General features: G+C 46.1%; 1 protein-coding gene across 1 annotated transcript in view; it reads left to right on the top strand.

Moving 5' to 3' along the window:
- gjd1b (gap junction protein delta 1b) overlaps window positions 1-15,000 on the top strand; it is a gene marked incomplete at its 3' end in the record, with an annotated part of 33,069 nt that overhangs the window by 763 nt on the left and 17,306 nt on the right. The gene's annotated exons all lie outside the window — the stretch shown is intronic.

Here is a 15,000-nt window from a genome sequence, read left to right on the forward strand (position 1 = left end):
GTTCTTAATAATCAATAACTCCAAGTCAGCGTTGCTTGAAATTCAATAGCCCGTTTTATTTTATTACTTCTCAGCTACGATACAGATATGATCACTTCAGATTCTTAATCACCACTGTGGTTTATAATTATCATCTTGATTATGAATGGTGAAGAAATACTCGATCCAGATCCGATGTTAAATGAACAGTCTCTTAATAACATACATCCAATAATGGTCCAACTCTGTCCAAATTCTGTTTTCTGACCTAAAAACATGATCTTTTATACCCCAAATGACACTTCATATATCTCTGATCTGATTGGTCTAACTGGCATTTCTATCAGCCCAAATGGTAAACAGACTGAGTTATATAGCGCCTTTATCCAAAGCGCTTTACAACGGCCTCTCATTCACCCATCCACACACACATTCACACACTAATGGCAGCTAGCTACCATGAAAGGCGCTGGCCCGCTCACTTGCCCAAGGACACCTCGACATGTGGCCAGCTGGGGATCGAACCACCGATTTGCCAACCTTGCTATCATTAGACGTCAGCTCTACCTCCTGCGCCACAGCCGCCCCATGATAAATTATACATAAGTTCAAGTCTTATATAAATCACTAGGGGGTCTTTGCATAGTTCCTTAATCTAATCAACATGTTCTGTTCTCATCATGGTTAACGAACTCAACGAACTTGATGAACTTATTCATATCATAGTGATTTCACAATAGGGTGAAATCAACAGGCCCTGAATCTCTCCTCTCTGTCTATGGCTCGGTTCGAAAGGTTCCCTAGGCCTCAAATGGAATATACTGTACATATGATAGTTATGTTTAAAATATAAAACCACACCACTAACCGCCTTTTACTAAAACAGCACTTTTCCCAAACTGTCTCAACCAATCACCATAGAGAGCATCAAAACAATTACTCTTATTGGTTTAACAACTTGACACTTTTAAACAGAGGTATAACTCTTAGGGCCAGTTTCACAGACAAGGCTTAAGCCTAAGCTTAGACTAAAAAGCATCTTCAATGGAGATTTTACATTGAAAGTGTGATTTAGTCCAGGACTAGGCTTAAGCTGTGTCTTTGAAACCGGCCCTAGTGCATACATCATTACGTATTTCAATACACTACACTTTTATTGTGTTCATTCAATGTGATTCGAACACTTGACCTCCATTGTTTGTGAAACACTTGTTCTAGGGTAAAGTGGATTGCCTCTGGCTTCCATTGTATAGATTAAATCCCAAAGATCTCGTAACACTTGACAAAGGCTACGGACGAAACCGTAGATGCACTTTTTGCATCTGGAACGAGAGTGTTTCTACTTCATTCTTTAGTATTCTGCTCCGTCGCCAGCACCTCGCCCAAGTTTTCTGTGGTGTGCGTTCTCTTCTTTTTCCAATTAGATTCAGTCCCAAACACAAGTACACAACATCACAATAACACACAAGTACACAACATCACAATAACACACAAAAAGCAAAATAGGATATACTGACAACAATGTTTATACTGATTTTTAAAGAAATGTTTTGGTTTATTTATTTAATTAATCATCAAGGGAAAACACACTGAGACTGAGGTCTCTTCTGCGCATGCGCCCTGTTAGATGCAACGTTCTCTGACAGGGAACGTAACACACAAACATGTGTGTGTGTGTGTGTGTGTGTGACTGAGTCTTGGACATCCTGTCCAAAGTGGCTGATCAGAGGCTGAGGGGCTTTATTTCTAATCCTGCGAACGGAGTGATGGGATGATGGAGGGAGTGGGAGGGAGGGAGGGAGGGAGGAAAGGAGGGACGGCCTTGATCTATACAAGCAGAGAGACCTTTGTTGACTTCACCCAGCGGTCATCAGACTCCCTCTTTCTTTCTCTTTCTCTCTCTCTCTCTCTGTCTCTCTGTCTCTCTCTCCCTCTCTCTCTCTCTCTCACACACACACACCCACACAAACTCTCCACCTCTCTCTTTCTCACTATCTTTCTCTCTCTTTCTCTAGCTTTCACACCGTGCCTTATCTGAGTAGTAGAGTCCTTCTCCTCTCCTTTGTGGTGGTCTGCAGTCTTTTAGGGCTGTAATGAGAGGAGGCTTCAGGGCTGGCGTTGCCCTCATTATGGGTGTTTTGGTCACCAGTCCACCCTGACATCTGTATCTGTCATGCTTCAAGAAGTATGCCGTATGTATATTCATCGGGCTGGCACTATTTTTACACAATTGTGTGAATCGTGTTAGTCGAATCGATCGTCATTTTGAATAAGAACCTATTCTTAACCTAAGTGCCTGGGTAATATACAGTAGCACATATAAAACAGCTATTTGTCTTGGTCAAGGTTCATGAGAGTTCATAAAAAAAAATGTTTTTGAGAAGTTGTTGTGTGTGTGCTATCCTATTGCACAGTTGAGGCTTGAAGACCACAGCTCAGGAGAGTTCACAAGAGCTGAGAATGATTACACACAAAACCATGTCTTGTCAAATCCACACTGTAAGCTTAAAAAACATATATGAGAGAGAGAGAGGGGGAGAAAGAGAGAGAGGGAAGAGGGAGAGAGAGGGAGAGGAAGAGAGAGAGAGAGAGAGAGGGGGGGGGGGGGAGAGGGAGAGAGGGAGGGAGAGAGAGAGAGAGGGAGGGAGAGAGAGAGACACAGAGAGAGAGAGGGAGAGAGAGAGAGAGAGAGTGAGAGGGAGAGAGAGAGATTAATACCAATCACACGTCCTAACAGCTTTTCACACAACTGTCTTTTCTTTACATAACCAGAATACCAAGTGTCAAGTGCCTATGTGCATAATACAAATTAGCTTCAGCATTATAGAAGGGTCCTACTGATTCTATAGTATTCCAGCTATGGTTTTCCAGAGATGGTGTTGGAGAGGAAGTCAGTATCTAGTAGCTGTGCGGTTATAAATGATCACATCTGTCTAAGGTTATGAACGATCACATCTGTCTAAGGTTGTGAATGATCACATCTGTCCAACTAATTAATGAGAGGCGTTGATCATCTAAGTGAGTCGTCCATGCTGGAGAGGGAAAGAGGAGAAGTCCAGATGGTCGTTCACACAACAACTAAAAGAGTCACTTCTGTCAGCAGTAACTAGGTAACATTGCCATTTTATGATACTATACTACTACTAATAGTCGTAGACATCGGGGAGGAAGGAAGGAAGCCTAGCTTTGAAATATAATGGTCTCAGACTTAAGATTTGTCGGCTAGAGGTGCATTTCGTATTTGTTTTTCTCTGCTTTCAGCCATTCATCTTCTTCTACGTAGTTGGTTCGCCTCCGTTCTACTTCTTTTTTTGTGTATATCGATATTTGGCGACGTGAATCGATAATCGTATCGCAAGAGGCTACGATACGATTATTTTAAGATTAACTCTGACTTTAGAAAAACACTACATTTTTGCTGTCAGACAGCTGGGTAAACAATCAACATGTGACTACAAATCTGAAGAAAAAGAAGGAGAGAGGGGGAGAGTGAAAGGGGAGATAAGGGAGGTTAAAGATAGGCCAGGGACCATTGGCAGTCGTCGTGATAGAAGATATATATTGAAACAGAAAGGTCAACCCACCCCAACACCAGGATCCAGGTGCACCAGAAACAGTTGGGACAACAACATTGTGTCACCTGAGACAACCTGCAACAGTCACACCTCCTTGGGAGAAGAGAGAGAGAGAGAGAGAGAGAGAGAGAGAGAGAGAGAGAGAGAGAGAGAGAGAGAGAGAGAGAGAGAGAGGGAGAGGTGGCGGAGATAGAGAGAGAGAGGGAGAGGGAGAGGGAGGGGGGGGGGATAGAGAGATTAGTCTGGCCCGGAGAGGTCAGTGACTCTAGCCGCTCAGAGCTGCTGGGCTGCTAATGACAGTTCAGCCTGTGAGTCGTGTGAGCGGCTTAGGGTGAGGTTATAAATGACAGTTAGGGTGAGGTTATAAATGACAGTTATAAATGACAGTTAGGGTGAGGTTATACAGTATATCTCAAAAGTGAGTACACCCTTTAGATTTTTGCAAATATTCTGTTATATCCTTTTAGGGGATAACATTATCCTACTGAAACTTTGATATAACTTAAAGTAGTCAGTGTGCTGCTTGAATAACAGTATAGATTTATTGTCCTTTGAAAATTACTTAGTACACAGCTGTTAATGTCTAAACAGCTGGCAACAAAAGTGAGTACACCCCATAGTGAACATGTCCTAATTGTGCCCAATGATGTTGTTTTCCCGCCCTGGTGTCATGTGACTCGTTAGTGTTACAAAGATTCAGGTGTAAATGATAAACAGGGCTGTTAAATTTGGTGTTTTGGGCACAATTCTCTCAATGCTGGACAACATGGCACCTCATGGCAAGGAACTCTCTGAGCGGCTGAAAAAAAGGATTATTGCGCTTCACAAAGATGGCCTTGGCTATAAGAAGATTGCCAACACCCTGAAAATGAGTTGCAGCACAGTGGCTAAGATCATACAGCGGTTTTCTAGGACAGGTTCCACTCGGAACAGGCCTCGCCAGGGTCGACCAAAGAAGTTGAGTCCACGTGCTCAGCGTCATATCCAGAGGTTGGTTTCCAAAAATAGACGTGCGAGTGCTTCCAGCATTGCTGCAGAGGTTGCAGAAGTGGGATGTCAGCCTGTCAGTGCCCAGACCATACGCCGCACACTGCATCAAATCGGTTTGTATGGCCGTCGCCCCAGACAGAAGCCTCTTCTGAAACCGATGCATAAGAAAGCCCGCAAACAGTTTGCTGAAGACAATGAATCCAAGAACATGAGTTACTGGAACCATGTCCTGTGGTCTGATGAGACCAAAATAAACCTGTTTGGGTCAGATGGTGTCCGGCGTGTGTGGCAGCACCCTGGTGAGGAGTACCAAGACAAATGTGTTTTTCCTACAGTCAAGCATGGTGGTGGCAGCATCATGGTCTGGGGCTGCATGAGTGCTGCCGGCACTGGGGAGCTGCATTTCATTGAGGGACACATGAATTCCAATATATACTGTGACATCCTGCAGCAGAGCATGATCCCCTCTCTTCGGAAACTGGGCCGTAGGGCAGTTTTCCAACATGATAATGACCCTAAACACACCTCCAAGATGACAACGGCCTTGCTGAAGAAGCTGAAGGTTAAGGTGATGGACTGGCCAAGTATGTCTCCAGACCTAAACCCAATTGAGCACATGTGGGGCATCCTCAAGAGGAAGGTGGAGGAGTGCAAGGTGTCCAACATCCGTGGGCTCCGTGATGTCGTCATGGAGGAGTGGAAGAAGATTCCAGAAGCAACCTGTGCAGCTCTGGTGAATTCCATGCCCAGGAAGGTTAAAGCAGTGCTAGATAACAATGGTGGTCACACAAAATATTGACACTTTGGGCACAATTTAGACATGTTCACTATCGGGTGTACTCACTTTTGTTGCCAGCTGTTTAGACATAGGATAAGTGTTATCCCCTGAAAGGATATGACAGAATATTAGCAAAAATCTAAAGGGTGTACTCACTTTTGAGATATACTGTAAATGACAGTTATAAATGACAGTTAGGGTGAGGTTATAAATGACAGTTATAAATGACAGTTAGGGTGAGGTTATAAATGACAGTTAGGGTGAGGTTATAAATGACAGTTAGGGTGAGGTTATAATTTATAACCTCACCCTAACTGTCATTTATAACCTCACCCTAACTGTCATTTATAACCTCACCCTTTCTGTCATTTATAACCTCACCCTAACTGTCATTTATAACTGTCATTTATAACCTCACCCTAACTGTCATTTATAACTTATAAATGACAGTTAGGGTGAGGTTATAAATGACAGTTATAAATGACAGTTAGGGTGAGGTTATAAATGACAGTTAGGGTGAGGTTATAAATGACAGAAAGGGTGAGGTTATAAATGACAGTTAGGGTGAGGTTATAAATGACAGTTAGGGTGAGGTTATAAATGACAGTTATAAATGACAGTTAGGGTGAGGTTATAAATGACAGTTATAAATGACAGTTAGGGTGAGGTTATAAATGACAGTTATAAATGACAGTTAGGGTGAGGTTATAAATGACAGTTATAAAGGACAGTTATAAAGGACAGTTATAAATGACAGTTATAAATGACAGTTAAAAATGACACGATGACACAGGTGACAGTATCCCGGGCCCAGGCTCAGGCTAGCAGCCACACACGTTTCTTTGCAAATCGATTGTTAATTAATGTTAAATCGATGTTCATTCTGGCAGAAAACAGACACCGGTACCTAGTCCATCATTACACCACTCATACGCCCCAGTTTAAGACACTTAGCTCAATGCTTTGACATGCAATTAAAGACAAAAAACCTATGTTTTAAATTAGGCCTACATGGTAAATGGTAATGGTAAATGGACTGACTTACAGTATATAGCTCCTTATTCCAAAGCGCTTTACAACGGCCTCTCATTCACCCATTCACACACACATTCACACACCAATGGTGGCAAGCTACCATGCAAGGTGCCGGCCCGCTCACTGGGAGCAATTTGAGGTTAAGTGTCTTGCCCAGGGACACCTCGAACATGTGGCCCGCCGGGGCTCGAACCGCCGATCTGCCAACCTTGCGATCATTAGATGTCGGCTCTAACTTCTGCGCCACAGCCGCCCCAAATTATTGGCATCAAGAAATTATTGGCAAGAATAAAGTGTAAAGGGCTCTGCACACAGCGTGCGATTTCTGTTGCGCATCAACGTTCCATTTTGAAGTTTGAATGGAAGTCTATGAGAACATCGCATTTACCCACACACGGCCCCGATTTTAATCGCACGGCGAACATTCGATTCCATTCATTTGACAGTGCGACAAAACTCGCACGCCGTGTGCTTTGTCCCATTCAAAATGAATGGAATCGAATGTTCGCCGTGCGATTAAAATCGGGGCCGTGTGTGGGTAAATGCGATGTTCTCATAGACTTCCATTCAAACTTCAAAATGGAACGTTGACACGCAACAGAAATCGCACGCTGTGTGCAGAGCCCTTAACGGTACACAACAACATACTGTATATTTCAGTTTGAACATTTCTGTTTGGCTCCCAGCGGCTGTGACCTTCTATTGTTTTGTAGAAACATCAGCAAAGAGAATAAGACAGCACAGTTTGTCAGGCGGGAGTCCTGTTTTCCTTTGGTCTTAGCTTCTTTTCAGAGGCACTCTCTCTCTCTTTGTTGTTTGTGTGTAAAGAGCAAGATGTCTGTAGACATCAAAGTGCATCACGTTATCTCTCCATCACATCGCTGCCCCCCCTTCCACTCTACCTCTCTTCCTGTTCTTTCTAAATTAAGTGGTAACGGTGTCCTTAACCACCCTCCTCTCCTTCCCTCTCTATTCTACCTCTACTTCACTCTTTCTATCTACACCCCCACCCTCCTCTCCTTCCCTCTCTATTCTACCTCTACTTCACTCTTTCTATCTACACCCCCACCCTCCCCCCTCCTTCTCTCTCACTCTCTACTACAGTACCTCACTCATGTCCTTGACTCTCTCCGTCTCTCCTCTTCACACCTGAGGTGGTTGATGCTTTTATCTCTTAATGAGAGAGGTGAGAGTGCTGGGAGAGACCTGAGAATGGTGTGTGTGTGTGTGTGTGTGTGTGTGTGTGTGTGTGTGTGTGAGAGAGTGCTGTGAGAGACCGCCGAGCTTCACAAACACAAACATTAAGGCCTTAAGAGAGTAGGAGGGACTAGCCTCCGTCATAGCATTCATCTGCACATGCCCTCTTGATCCCATCCCCTCCCCCCTTCTCCAATCCATTTCCGCCGACATCCTTCCTTACCTTACCACCCTAATCAACTCCTCCCTATCCACAGGATCTGTCCCAGCGGCCTTCAAAATAGCCAGAGTCAAGCCTCTCCTCAAGAAACCTACCCTTGACCCATCATCTGTCCACAATTACAGACCTGTATCCCTTCTCTCCTTCCCTTCCAAAACCCTTGAACGCGCGGCATCTAAACAACTGACTGACTATCTCCGGAAGATGGATCACTTAGACCCCCACCAATCCGGCTTCAAGGCTGGGCATTCCACTGAGACTGCGCTCCTTGCTGTCACGGAAGCCCTCCACTCTGCCCAAGCTTCCTCCCTCTCCTCTGTTCTCATTCTCCTTGACCTGTCTGCTGCCTTCGACACAGTCAATCACCAGATCCTTCTCTCCATCCTCTCAGACCTGGGCATCTCTGGCACCGCACACTCCTGGTTTTCTTCCTACCTGGCGGGCCGCTCCTACCAGGTGACCTGGAGAGAATCGCTGTCTTCTCCACGAACCCTTTCCACTGGAGTACCCCAGGGTTCTGTCCTAGGGCCCCTACTTTTCTCCCTCTACACCAAGTCTCTTGGCTCGGTAATCTCTTCACATGGGCTCTCCTACCACAGCTACGCAGACGACACTCAACTCTTCCTGTCCTTCCCCCCGTCTGATGTACACGTGGCAACCCGTATCTCAGCATGTCTCGCTGACATTTCAACTTGGATGGCTGACCACCATCTCAAGCTCAATCTTAACAAGACCGAGCTCCTCTTCATCCCCGGGAAAGCCTGCCCTCTCCAAGACTTCTCCATCACAGTGGAGAACTCTACTGTAACCCCCTCCCTGACAGCCAAGAACCTTGGAGTGATCCTGGATAACCGACTATCCTGTGCGGAGAACATTGCAGCAACGGCTCGCTCCTGCAGATTCTTCCTCTACAACATCAGAAGGATACGACCATTCCTTACCAGAGAGGCAGCGCAACTCTTGACCCAGGCACTGGTCATCTCCCGCCTGGATTACTGCAATGTACTCCTGGCTGGGCTCCCCGCTTCAGCCATTAGACCTCTGCAGCTCATCCAGAATGCTGCTGCCCGGCTGGTATTCAACCTCCCCAAATACTCGCATGTCACCCCTCTCCTTCGCACCCTACACTGGCTCCCGATAGCAGCTCGCATCAGATTCAAGACCCTGGTGCTTGCATACCAGGCAGCTAAAGGGACAGCCCCTGCCTACCTGAAGGAAATGGTAACCCCCCAAGCCCGCTCACTCCGCTCCTCCACCTCGGCTGGCCGACTGGCCCCACCTCCTCTACACAGCAGTCGGGCTGCCCGATCACGTCTCTTCACAACACTGGCTCCCCGCTGGTGGAATGAGCTCCCCACGGCCGTCAGAACGGCTGAGTCACTACCCATCTTCCGTCGTAGACTGAAGACCCATCTCTTCAGGTTACATCTTAACTGCTCCTCCTGAGACATCTTCTGACCCTCACCACTACGTCTCCTAAAGACACCCGCTTTCCCCTCTACTGTGTCCCTAAGAACTTCTATTGCCCCCCTTGTACTGTTTCTCAGTTTCTCCAGAAAAAAAAAAATAAAAAAAAATAGTAGAAGGCGATAGGGAGAAGGTTTTTTCTTCTATCAGTGGCCACGGGCCCGAGCTAGATTACTCTTCCTGCAACGAATGGTGGATTGCTGATTCACATGCTTAGTATTCAAATGTATTGATTGTAAGTCGCTTTGGAATAAGGCGTCTGCTAAATGCCAAAAATGTAAATGTAAATGTAAATGTAAATGCAACGCCAGTGTTTGGATAATGGCGTGTGTGAGAGAGAGAGAGAGAGAGAGAGAGAGAGAGGGGGGGAAGGAGAGAGAGAGAGAGAAAGAGGGAAGGAGAGAGAGAGACAGAGAGAGAGAGAGAGAGAGAGGGAAGGAGAGAGAGGGAAGGAGGGAGAGAGAGACAGAGAGAGAGAGAGGAAAGGAGAGAGAGAGAGAGACAGAGAGAGAGAGAGGTGAGCAATAACCGCCTCTCCAAACATGTGTGTGTGTGTGTGTGTGTGTGTGTTTGTGCATGCGTGCGTGTGTTTGCATTTGTGTGAATGTGCATTCACACCATTCAAATGCTAATGAGAAATGCAAAACACCTCACACCTGACTGATAAATTAGCACACGTAACCCGTCTGTGAATACACAGACATAAACGACACGTCATAGGTCATAGGTCGTCATCTGACTCACAAATGTCCCCCTCACACACAGGAACACAGCCATAGAGCCAGATGGCTGTCCCAACACACAAACACACACGTTAGCAAAAAATGCTGCACGGTTGCTATATTTACCCTCACACATGGGCAGATACTAGCACTGCTAAAACTGAGTCACACACTGTCGGCAGCGAACATATTAATCAATGAATCAATAAACCATATGCTTAATGTTACAGTGAATGCACACACGCCACCATCCAACACACACACCATCGCCTCCACACATCCTCCAATGAAGCGTTCAACTCATTACGATGATGCTGATCATGGGCATTTGACTGTTGACCGTTGGAAGATGGACTGCACCAAAGTGTTTTACAACGCCTCTCATTAACCCATTCACACACACATTCACACACCAAAGGCTGCAAGCTGCCATGCAAGGCGCCGGCCCGCTCACTGGGAGCAATTTGGGGTTCAGTGTCTCCCCCAAGGACACTTCGACATGTGGCCAGCCGGAGCTCGAACCGCAGATCTGCCAATCTTGCGATCATTAGACGGCGGCTCTACCTCCTGCGCCACAGCCGCCCCAAGGAAGTATGCTACATTCCCTTTTTTACCAGGCAATAATGTGTGTATGGGCACACACAAGTGCACACTTCAGGAAAGGAGTGGAGAATTGGGACGCTACAGGACATGGAAAGGTGGAAACAGAATGAGAATTGCTTTTATTACATCGATGTACGGATACAAGGAGTAACATTCTTGGGTACAGGTTCAAATAGGCATTGGCATTGCAGTAGAAATACAAAATCAACAATGAGAAGAAGTAGAAATACAAAATCAATAATAGAGTAAGCAGGATATAAACAAAAATCTACAATATCTGTTTCTACAACAGCATGTTTGGATACTGGATTCTGATTGGCTAGCAACAGTGGTAAATATCTCAACAACCCACTGTTCAGACCGCATTTCCAGTATCAATGTGCCTCCCAAATCAATCTGATTAAGAACACCTGTGCTGACCTACAATGCAATGGTTGATCTTGTTTGTGGGACTATATTTATTTATATATATAATAGCGTCAGAGCGTCAATAACAGAATAGGTGATAGCAGCAGAATGAGAGTCAGCACATCAACATTCTTAATGTAAACAAAACGCTTGGAAGCGTGTGTCAGTGTGTGGCTTTGTGTGTGTGTGTGTGTGTGTGTGTGTGTGTGTGTGTGTGTGTCACGATGTGAGCGAGCGTGTGCGATGTGGTTAGTGTGATTTGGAGTTGGCAGGGCGTCTCTCCCGGGCCCTGCATCGTCCCAAAACATCACATTTAATCCGGATTACCGCCGTGCTTCTGTCTGCTGCTCTCTTCCCAGCACACACACACACACACACACACACACACACACACACACACACACACACACACACACACACACACACACACACACACCTCATCGGTCTGACCTTCCAAAAAAGCTGGTCTGGCTGGTGTCCGTGTTGCCATGGCGAGTGTAGGAGCCAAATGAATATTATTGAATGCTACTGAGTAATGATCATGATGATTGCATGAAATATGAATGATTGCATGAACTATTAGAAGATTAGGTGGTATGATGGCTACCCGCTACTGCCCATTGGTCTGAACTGTGTCAGGGAAAATGTTTAAATGGCAGGAAGTGAGGCTAGCAGGGAGGAAGTCGTGGCAGGCCTGGGTAAGGGAACAGTTTTTTGACCACACACAACTGAAGGAGAGACTCTGACAAACTCAAGTAAACAACTTAAGGACACTCAAAGAAAGACTCTATAGAAAGTGAGTCCGTATTGGAATGATATTTTGTTATTTTGTTATTTTCTGTTTTCTAAAGATGCTATTAGAACTGTGAATTTAATGTTTATATTTAAAGGAGAATAAATCCATATTTTTGTTGCAATTCTACCTGGTCTGGATTACGACTTTGTTGGTTTGAATATTTGGATGTGCGTCAAAACCCCTGCCTTGCCTGGACGGTGGTTACTAGATTGTTTGAAGCCACTACAGAGAGTATACCTATTCAACCACAGTGTTTCATGTTATAGACCCCCTGTGGTGTTGTAACAGAGTGTGAGTGTTACGGGTGTGTGTGCTTGGGAGCTACTCATGTGTTAAGTATGGATTAATCTCTGTGGTGGGTAATTAGATCAGTGGCGATATGGAGGAAGTGTCTCAGAGTAGGAGGCAGGTTGGAAGCGCTGACAGGACTGAGAATGCACTCCTACTTTAATGCTACTGGATCCATACGATCCATAGGTGGCTTGTATTACTAGGAGTGTGTATGTGTGTTTGTGTGTGTGTGTGTGTGTGTGTGTGTGTGTGTGTGTGTGTGTGTGCGTGCGTGTTTGTGTGTGAGTTTGTGTGTGAGTGTGTGTGCGTGTGTGTGAGTGTGTGTGTGTGTGTGTGTGTGTGTGTGTGTGTGTGCATGAGTGCGTGCGTGTGTTTGTGCGTGTGCGTGGCGTGTGCGCGTGAGTGTGCGTGTATGTGTGTGAGTGTGTGTGCGTGCGTGAATGTTTGCAGGAAAGGGGATGGAGGTTTTATCATGTAGAGCTTTGTTGCTGCTCTTGTGCCGGTAGAGATTCTCAGTCGATGTTCAGATTGGTTTCAAAATGTAGAAATGGCAATCCTTTTTATACACAGTCCCCTAATTTAGGGCACAAATAGAATAAATTGTCTTGACAGGTGTGTCTGGTTAGTCAGGTGTGTTCCATCACCTCATTTGTGACATCATAAGAGAGCTGTTGATGTCTAGTATTGATGCTAGTCTTTGTGTTTGCCTTTAGAGTCTGCTATTAGTGTCTGTCAACATGAGGACCAAAGAGACATCAATGAAAATCGAGGAAGCCATTATGAGACTAAAATATCATACAAATGGTGAAGCCAATCTGAAAATAAAATCCATTGAAGTAATTGTGTTTGATTGTGTTTGATTGTGTTTGATTGTGTGTGTGTGTGTGTGTGTGTGTGTGTGCTGTGTTTCTGTTTTTCTTAGGGAGCCTACTCCTCCCTCCCTGGGTCCTCCTCAATCCTCTGTGTGTGTGTGTGTGTGTGTGTGTGTGTGTGTGTGTGTGTGTGTGTCGCGTGCGTGAATGTTTGCAGGAAAGAGGATGGACTAAGGGACTGAATTATGTTGAGTGAAGAGTGTTTCACCTCAGACTATGTGGTTGTTTTGGACACTCGTCACTGTGGTGTAACGCAACAGACACAGACACACAAATGATGACTTACACAGACAGACAGACAGACAGACAGACAATCATTGGGGCACTTAGGTGGCGTAGCGGGTTGAATGAATGAATGAATGAATGACAGAATGATCTTTATTGTCATTAATACATACAACGAAATTTAGGAGGGGGGGCTCCCCTGGTGCTTGGAGAAAAGACTAAACAAGAGGGCCAAGGGTAAAATAAAAAAGGGAAAAGAGCTGGTTTACATAAATAAAGGCTATGTACACTATCTACTATACTATACTACTATACTATACAATAAAACACTGTGCTGTACTCTATGCTATGCTATAAATATCCTAACTTTTCCTATATCTGAACCTTATGTACACAAGGGTTGTCATATTGCACATAGTATTGTTGCACATTCATTTAAAGTGTCGCAGTTAGCAGGTTTGAAATGTTCACAGTTGTATTTCAATATTGCACTTATGTTTACAATCTAGTAGCTGCCATCAATTTGTCTAGATTGTCCAGGGCCTAGAACCTAGGTCTTTGCTGTGTTCAGGGCCTGAATGGCCCTAGGGTAGAAGCTGAGCTTCAGTCTATTTGTCCGTGCGGACATGGTCCTGAACCGCCTGCCTGAGCGCAGCCGAACAAAGTGTTTGTTCCCAGGGTGGGATGGGTCCCTGGAGATCTTGGAGGCCTTCCTGAGGCAGCGTGTGTTGTACAGCTCTTCCAGAGGGGAGGGGGGCGCCGATGATCTTCTGGGCCGATCTCACGACTCTCTGTAGCGCTTTCCTCTCTGCGGCTGTGCAGCTGGAGAACCAAACGCAAATGCAGTTGTGTGAGGATGCTCTCCACTGTGCAGCGGTAGAAGGTCACAAGCAGCTCCTGTCTGAGGTGGTATTTCCTGAGGACTCTCAGGAAGTAGAGCCGCTGTTGTGCCTTCTTGATGATGGCTGCTGTGTTGGTCCTCCAGGACAGGTCCTCCTGTATGTGCAGCCCCAGGAATCGGAGAGTTGAGACTCTCTCCACGCTCCCTCCATCGACGAGCAGAGGCTGGACCTCAGATTTTTTCCTCCTGAAGTCCACGATGATTTCCTGGGTCTTTAACTGGTTCAGCAGCAGGTTGTTAACCTTGCACAGCTTGCCCAGATGCTCCACCTCATCCCTGTACGCCGCCTCGTCCCCCCCCGAGATGCAGCCCACCACGGTGGTGTCGTCTGCAAACTTTATGATGGAGTTGCTGGGGTGGACGGGGGTGAAGTCGTGGGTGTAGAGGTTGTAGAGGATGGGGCTCAGCACGCAGCCCTGGGGGGACCCAGTGCTGAGTCTGAGGGCTGTGGAGGTGTGGGAGCCCACCCGCACCCTCTGGGGGCGGTCAGACAGGAAGTCCTTGATCCATGCGCAGATGGAGTGTGATAGTCCCAGGTCTAGTAGTTTGGTCACTAGCCTGTCTGGAAGGATAGTGTTGAAAGCAGAGCTGAAGTCCACAAAGAGCAGTCTCGCGTAGCTGTTCCCCCTCTCCAGGTGGGATAGAGTGGAGTGGAGAGTCGTCGCGATGGCGTCCTCTGTGGACCTGTGGGCTCTGTAGGCGAACTGGTATGGATCCAGGTTGGGCGGGAGGCATGTGACTATGTGGGCCCGGATCAGTTTCTCGAAGCACTTCATGATGATTGGTGTGAGTGCCACCGGGCGGTAGTCGTTTAGGCAGCTCACCGTGCTTTTTTTCGGGACTGGGATGATTGTTGAGGTTTTCAGGCAGGGTGGGATGGTGGCCTGGGACAGGGACTGGTTGAAGATGTTGGTGAAAACCCCAGCCAGCTGGTCGGCGCA

The sequence above is a fragment of the Nansenia antarctica genome, assembly GCF_963989245.1.
Source record: "Nansenia antarctica genome assembly, chromosome: 1".
Classification (NCBI taxonomy): domain Eukaryota; kingdom Metazoa; phylum Chordata; class Actinopteri; order Argentiniformes; family Microstomatidae; genus Nansenia; species Nansenia antarctica.